The sequence below is a fragment of the Rhyacophila brunnea genome, unplaced genomic scaffold, assembly GCF_057557595.1.
Source record: "Rhyacophila brunnea isolate RB1 unplaced genomic scaffold, BYU_Rbru_1.0 scaffold_13, whole genome shotgun sequence".
In the NCBI taxonomy this organism is placed as follows: Eukaryota; Metazoa; Arthropoda; class Insecta; order Trichoptera; family Rhyacophilidae; genus Rhyacophila; species Rhyacophila brunnea.
Window position 1 is genome coordinate 37,367,594 of NW_028232785.1, and position 7,670 is coordinate 37,375,263.

Genomic DNA, 7,670 nt, shown 5'->3' on the forward strand with positions numbered 1-7,670 from the left:
GGGACGTTTCGATCGTCTATATGAATATACATTGCAATTAAAAGGTTAAACACCAGCATGTGATATTAAATGACTTTTAAGATTACTAATATGAAGACGCATTGAATTTATGATGTTATTCGCCAGAATGTAATTTTTTATGTGTTTTAAGATTATTAGGGTGCGGAGGTCTATATGAGCACATACTGCATTTATATTGCTTTTCACCAGTATGTTTCATTTCAGGTTTCATAATTATGTTATTCAAGTTGTGAGCAGCATTTATCTATATGAACATAGTCATTGTATTTAAAAGTTTTTCAACAATATGTAATTTTTTGCGTTATAATATAACCAAGTTGCGAGCATCTGTGTACACACATGCAATTAAGAGGTTTTTCACCAAATGCTTAATTTTAAATAAATAACTTAGTTGCGAGCATCTATATAAATAAACATTGCATTAATACGATTTTTCGGCAGTATGTGTCATTTCATGTCTTTTAAGATCACTCAGTTGCGAGCATCTATACAAACAAACATTGCATAACTAAGGTTTTTCATCAGTATGTATCATTTCATGTCTTTTAAGATTACGAGCATCTATATGGGCATACCTTGCATTTATGACGCTTTTCACCTGTGTGTGTCATTTCATGGTTTTTAAGACTATTAAGATGCGAGCATCTATATTTGCATACCTTTCATTTGTGACGTTTTACACCTGTATGTGTCATTTCATGTCTTTTAAGAAGACCAATTAGTGTCGAGCATCTATAAGGGCATACCTTGCATTTGTGACGTTTTTCACTTGTGTGTCATTTTATGGGATTAAAGACTACTAAATCGCGATCATCTATATGGACATTCTTTCCTTGTTTTGATGCCAAATATGTTGGACAAACGGGACGTTCTTTTAATACTAGGATCAAAGAACATTTTTTAGCCTGTGCCAAAAATGGTGATGAATCTTCAGCTTTTGGAAATCATTTAAGTTTAAATAATCACTCTTTTAATATCGGTAAAACAAAATTAAAATCCTGCATTTGAATGAGAAATTTATAAAATTGGATAAACAGGAAATCTTAGAAATTAATAGGTATACATTTCTGCCCAATTCTAATTTGTTAAATGATCAATTATATTTTGTGTCTTCTCCATTATTGTACCCTATTTAATATTTGGGATTGTCATAACATAACTTTATATATTGTACATTATTTATTATTTTAATTTTTATTTAATTTTGACTCATATTTCTGTTGTATTTGTTTTTTATTCGATCTAACTTCAATTGATAATATTGTTTATTTTATTTTTTATAAAATTTTTATTATAAATTTTGACTAATCATAATTATTTGTTGATATTAATGTTATTGTAAGTGTAGATATTTTCATATTTTGTGGTTTGTTAATATTTTAAATAATTTATTTAATGCCCCTGACGTAGTATGTCCAACCTCATTAGTTTTAAATTAGTCTGTTATTGGGAAGGTATTATTGGACGGATAATTATTATGTACCTATTGTTATATTATTTCTATCGCTTTGAATTTTGTGTGATAAATATTGTTTTAAAAAAATGTATTCAGTTGAAAATGTCCCACTGAGGCGGACGAAACCGGTCCTAACATATTAATTAAAAGTGGAATAAGTACTATAAAAAAAATGCGTTTTATTAAATAAAAACAACAATGCGAGCATCTATATTTGCATACCTTTCATTTATGACGTTTTCCACCTGTGTGTATCATTTAACAGTTTTTAGGGTAAACAAGTTGCGAGCATCTATATGGGCATACCTTCATTTATAAGGTTATACACCTTTGTGTGTCATTTCGTGTTTTTGATGAGTACTAAGTTGCGAATATCTATATGAGCATACCTTGCATTTATGAGGTTTTTCACCCATGTGTAGTTTCATGTCTTTTAAGATCACTCAGTTTCGAGCATCTATATGTGCATTCCTTGCATTTATGAGGTTTTTCACCTGTGTGTGTCATTTCATGGATTTTAAGATAACTCAGTTGCGAACATCTATATGAGCATACCTTGCATTTATGAGGTTTTTCACCTGTGTGTGTCATTTTATGTCTTTTAAGATCACTCAGTTTCGAGCATCTATATGTGCATTCCTTGCATTTATGAGGTTTTTCACCTGTGTGTGTCATTTCATGGATTTTAAGATAACTCAGTTGCGAACATCTATATGAGCATACCTTGCATTTATGAGGTTTTTCACCTGTGTGTGTCATTTTATGTCTTTTAAGATCACTCAGTTTCGAGCATCTATATGTGCATTCCTTGCATTTATGAGGTTTTTTACCTGTGTGTGTCATTTCATGGCTTTTAAGATCTCTCAGTTGCCAGCATCTATATGAGCATACCTTGCATTTATGAGGTTTTTCACCTGTGTGTGTCATTTCATGGCGTATAAGATTACTTAGTTGCGAGCATCTATATGAACATACTTTGCATTTATGAGGTTTTACACCTGTGTGTGTTATTTCATGGTTTTCAAGACTCTTAAGTTGCGAGCATCTATACGAGCATAACTTGCATTTATGAGGTTTTTCACCTCTGTGTGTCATTTCATGGATTTTGAGACTACTAAGTCGCGAGCATTTATATGAGCATAACTTGCATTTATGCGGTTTTTCACCTGTGTGTGTCATTTCATGGATTTTAAGATAACTCAGTTGTGAACATCTATATGAGCATACTTTGCATTTATGAGGTTTTACACCTGTGTGTGTTATTTCATGGTTTTTAAGACTATTAAGATGCGAGCATCTATATGAGCATAACTTGCATTTATGAGGTTTTTCACCTGTATGTGTCATTTCATGGATTTTAAGACTACTAAGTCGCAAGCATCTATATGAGCATACCTTGCATTTATGAGGTTTTTCACCTGTGTGTGTCATTTCATGGATTTTAAGATAACTCAGTTGTGAACATCTATATGAGCATACTTTGCATGTATGAGGTTTTACACCAGTGTGTGTTATTTCATGGTTTTTAAGACTATTAAGTTGCGAGCATCTATATGAGCATAACTTGCATTTATGAGGTTTTTCACCTGTGTGTGTCATTTCATGGATTTTAAGACTACTTAGTCGCGAGCATCTATATGAGCATACCTTGCATTTATGAGGTTTTTCATCTGTGTGTGTCATTTCATGTTTTTTGAGACTACTATGTTGCGAGCATCTATATGTGCATACCTTGCATTTATGAGGTTTTTCACCTGTGTGTGTCATTTCATGGATTTTAAGATAACTCAGTTGTGAACATCTATATGAGCATACCTTGCATTTATGAGGTTTTTCAGCTGTGTGTGTCATTTCATGTTTTTTGAGACTACTATGTTGCGAGCATCTATATGTGCATACCTTGCATTTATATGGTTTTTCACATGTGTGTGTCATTTTACGTGTTTTGAGATGAGATAGTTGCGAGAATATATTGTCTAGGTTTTGATCAGTAATCACGTCTGTGTGAATTACTTTGTGACTTTTTAGAGCACTTCCGCATCCAAAAACTGCGTTACAAATGCTGCAAATTAAATAACGTGAGAAATGTACTACTCTTTTCAGATTAAGTCTAAGTTCCTTCGGAGTCTCTTGTTCTGAGATTTCTCCTTTAATGTTTTGTTCATCTATCGTTACTTCTGAATACTCTATTATTCTATCTTGGATTCCATCAGGCGAGGATTGTTGACACCTGTCGATATCGTCATGCTTTGTGAAAAAGCCTTTAGTAGAAACCTAGAAAAAAACAAAAATAATCGTAAAGTCAATATTATTCTAAGTTAGTATTTAAACTGTTCCATTTGAGTTATTTTTTCGAAGCTTATGACTTTCAGCATCTTTAGACATTATAAGTGTATTGAGAATGAAAATGACGTTAAGAAATGGTAATATTACCGACATAGATATTAAATACAAACAATGTTACGGAACGATCCGTAGTTTAAAAAAAATGCACCTACATGAAACATCAAAAGAAAATGCACAAAACAGACAATGACACAATTGTGGTACTGCTCTTGGTGATATGTATAAATCTTATATAGTTTTGAATGCAAAATTTTAGATTGATGTCAATAAAATACATAGTTTCAATTTACTGTGTTTATTTCTAATATTTCTTGATAAAATAATTTAAGATAACCAAAATAACGTACATACTATGAGGAAATTTTGCACCCTGTTCGATAAAAAACAATGTAAGCTTCGTGTAGTAACTAGTAATTATTTCTGTGTCAGTGTGTTATTGGAGAGTGTGCATAGTGTCAGAAGATGCTGAAAGGCGAAACCAATGTCACAAAAATATTCAAATTGATAGAATGTATATTCAAATTTTATCAAGCAACTTAGATCAATATTGTAAACAATAATTTAATGTCGTTAAATATTCAATAATTTACTAGAACCATCTTATCTTGGCTACGAATATAAAGTGTTGTATGCAGTGTTACAGACTATATCGGGTACGTAGATTTATACTTGAAAGCGCGGGAAGAATTTATATTCAAAAATCATCAAGCGACAGATCTACAGTTTAAACAAAATTTGAATATATCATAATTCTGAATTCGTGAGGACACGCATACTAAGCGTCGCATAGGGGCGTCAGTTATCCAAAGTGCGACATTCTCGATTAGGTATGACTCGGTTTATATAATTTACACATATTAAATGTTATTGGATAAATATTTTTCGAAAAAAATAAAGTTTACCGATTGAGCACATTTAAATAATGATCTAAGCAAAACAGCAAGTCGTATTGCTAAACAACTAAAAATCGGACCTGCGCAGAAGCACACTTACTTTCGTGCGCATATAGTATGTGTGTATTTTCTGCGTCTTTGTGTGAAAAGTCTGTTTTACATGATACAATATTATATTCACAGTTTACAATGACAAAAATCCTTTACAAAGACAAGCACGAGAAATTCCTGTTTTTAATTTGACCGAATATTTAAAAGTGATGAAAAGCAGTACAATTTTATAATGAGTAGATATATATTTATATGGAAAATGATTTTCACAGTTTGCGTTTTATAACAACTTTACTAAAAAAACTATAAAGACATTATTTGAAAATTATAAAAAAATGTGATTTGGTCATCGATATATTTAATATGTATACTGATCACTTCTACTAATTAAGTCATAATTTGTGTTCTCCTAATTATTTAATGAATACATACCTGCAGATATACAAACAGTATAATATGTGGCTTTATTGAGTGTTTTCTTCAAAACTAAAAAATTACACAGTATTCTTTGACCTATCATTATAATTAAGAAGTTAAGTCTTTAACTAATGGCCCTTACAATACTCTCTGAAGCGTTTTCAAAATGAGGTTACCATAGGCAATCGGCCTTTGTATTTTAAATCAAAGTAGGTAGGTATTGATTACTTTAATTACTTTTTTCAATACGACTGGCCAGGAATAGTACGGAGAATTATTAAAATTTTAAACGTTAACCTTCGATAAAAATCGGCGAATAGAGAAGCAAATGTTACAATAAATAAAATTAAATGTACCCCATGTCCTGGTGTGTAATCTGAATGCGAACATCCGGGTTGACGATCTTCATCAGAAAATGGTGGCGTTTTCTCTTCAGTGAATTCGCGCTTTATGTCAGTCTCAGCTTTGATACCAGTGACACCCGTCGCAGCGAACTGAAATAAACGTTTCATATAACATGTTGTCAATAAGTTCTTTTCCTTTTCCACGGCGCTACATCCCGGGGTGAGATTTGGCTTCCTCCACAACCGCTCTCCACTCACTCCGTTCTCTCGGCACACTTCTCCAGTTACCAAGTCTTCCTATATGAAGCCAGTCCACTTCTACGGCGTCAGCCCATCTCCTTCTTGGACGGCCTTTGGGTCTTTTTTGTTGGGGTAGCCACTTCATCATGATCCTTTGCGCTCTAACTTCAGGCATTCTCTCCACATGTTTCGCCCATCGTAGTCTTTGGGACTTACAGTATCTTGATTGTTTGCTGTTCAATCAGCTCTTCCAACTCGTAGTTCATTTTTATTCTGTAGTTCCCATTTTCCAACGTAGGTCCAAAGATTTTTCGGAGTATTTTGCGCTCGAAGACAGCTAATTGATTTTCCTCGTTTTTAGTCAAGCTTATAAGTTAATAAGTACATATTATTAATATAAGAAATTAAAACGTTATTATCTAGCTAGGTGAAAGTAGGCTGTTAAGATCGGACATAATTAGTGCACACTAAACATTATCAGGCATAATCTTTTGTTTTCATTAAATTAGTATTTAATATTCCATTAAACCCTGCCTAAACTAAACCATAATATCGCGGTAAATAATAATCGCTTTCCAAATTGAGTTACTATTGCCATTGTAATTTAAATCAAAGTAGGTTTTTTAAAATTTAAATTTTAAAGGACATTTAATATGAACGTCAATTACTATCGATAGGCCGCTTGGTCATTACGCACCAGGTGCGTCTTTAGCGTCCAATGACTTAATTACTTTAATTAAGTACTATTTTTACTTTCTTTTTTCCTAAAAAAGATATCTTCTGTTTGTTATATTATATTTTCTCAGAAGTGTTTTTAAAATTATGTATGTTCAATATATTACCTATATAAAATTCCATAAAAATTTTAATATTTTATAAAGGAACGAATCTCGACAATTTATCTCTGAGACGAATTCTATAGTTTTTTGACATATTGTTCGGCGCGGAGCTGATACTCTGGAGAGACTGGTAGTTTTGGGCAGCCTCCAAGGCAGATGAAACAGAGGAAGAGCGACCAAGTAAAAGAGCTGACTGAGGGCAGCCTTCACTATGTCCTGATATAAGCAGAGGATTGAGAGGAGTGGGAATTCTTGATCGCTTAAAAGATGATAACATTCCAAGGTGGTCACCATCCTCTACCATGAGGGAACGACCAAGAACTAATGGGAAACATTGAAAATGTACAGATGGATTGTGCTTTTATTTAGCGATAATAACTGTTCAAACGTAAGATTTCTGACTGTCGTAAATAGTAAGCGAGACGCCATGTTGTCATTTTGTGGTTAACCTCAAAATGAGACTGCGCGATGTAGTTTTTTTTTCAGCTGGTTTGCTACTGTCGCTCTACTGCGCAGACGCGGATATCGAACAAATCCCATCTGTCACGTGAAAATTCAGAAGCGAACTTTTTTGATTCATGCAAGCAATATTGCAACTTGCACAATAATACGTGTGTACACGTAGATTTTCTTTTTATGGCCTCGGTGATATATGTACTGTCAGCAGTAAATCCTTGCATTACAACTTTCATGAAGAGTTTCAAGTCATCAGCAAACAACATAAACATAGGATTTTTAATTACTAGTGCTATGTCATTTATAAAAACGTGAACAGCAATGGCCCTAACTTTCAGCCCTGAGGCACACCAGAAAATGTTTTAAATGTCATGTCGGTGACTGATAGAGGGTGTACGATACGTAATGTTGACGATTCTTAAAATTCTTCAGAATAACGCGAGAAATCGTTTAACGGCCTGCTCCAAATCCATGCTGCTCATTCATTATAAATGACTAGCGCCATCTATAGATTAATACTTGAGTCGGCAATGAAATGACTCAATCCTCGGAGAATTCATGCTGTGCACGATCATTTCAAGAACTTTTGCTGGTGAATAGAGAATGG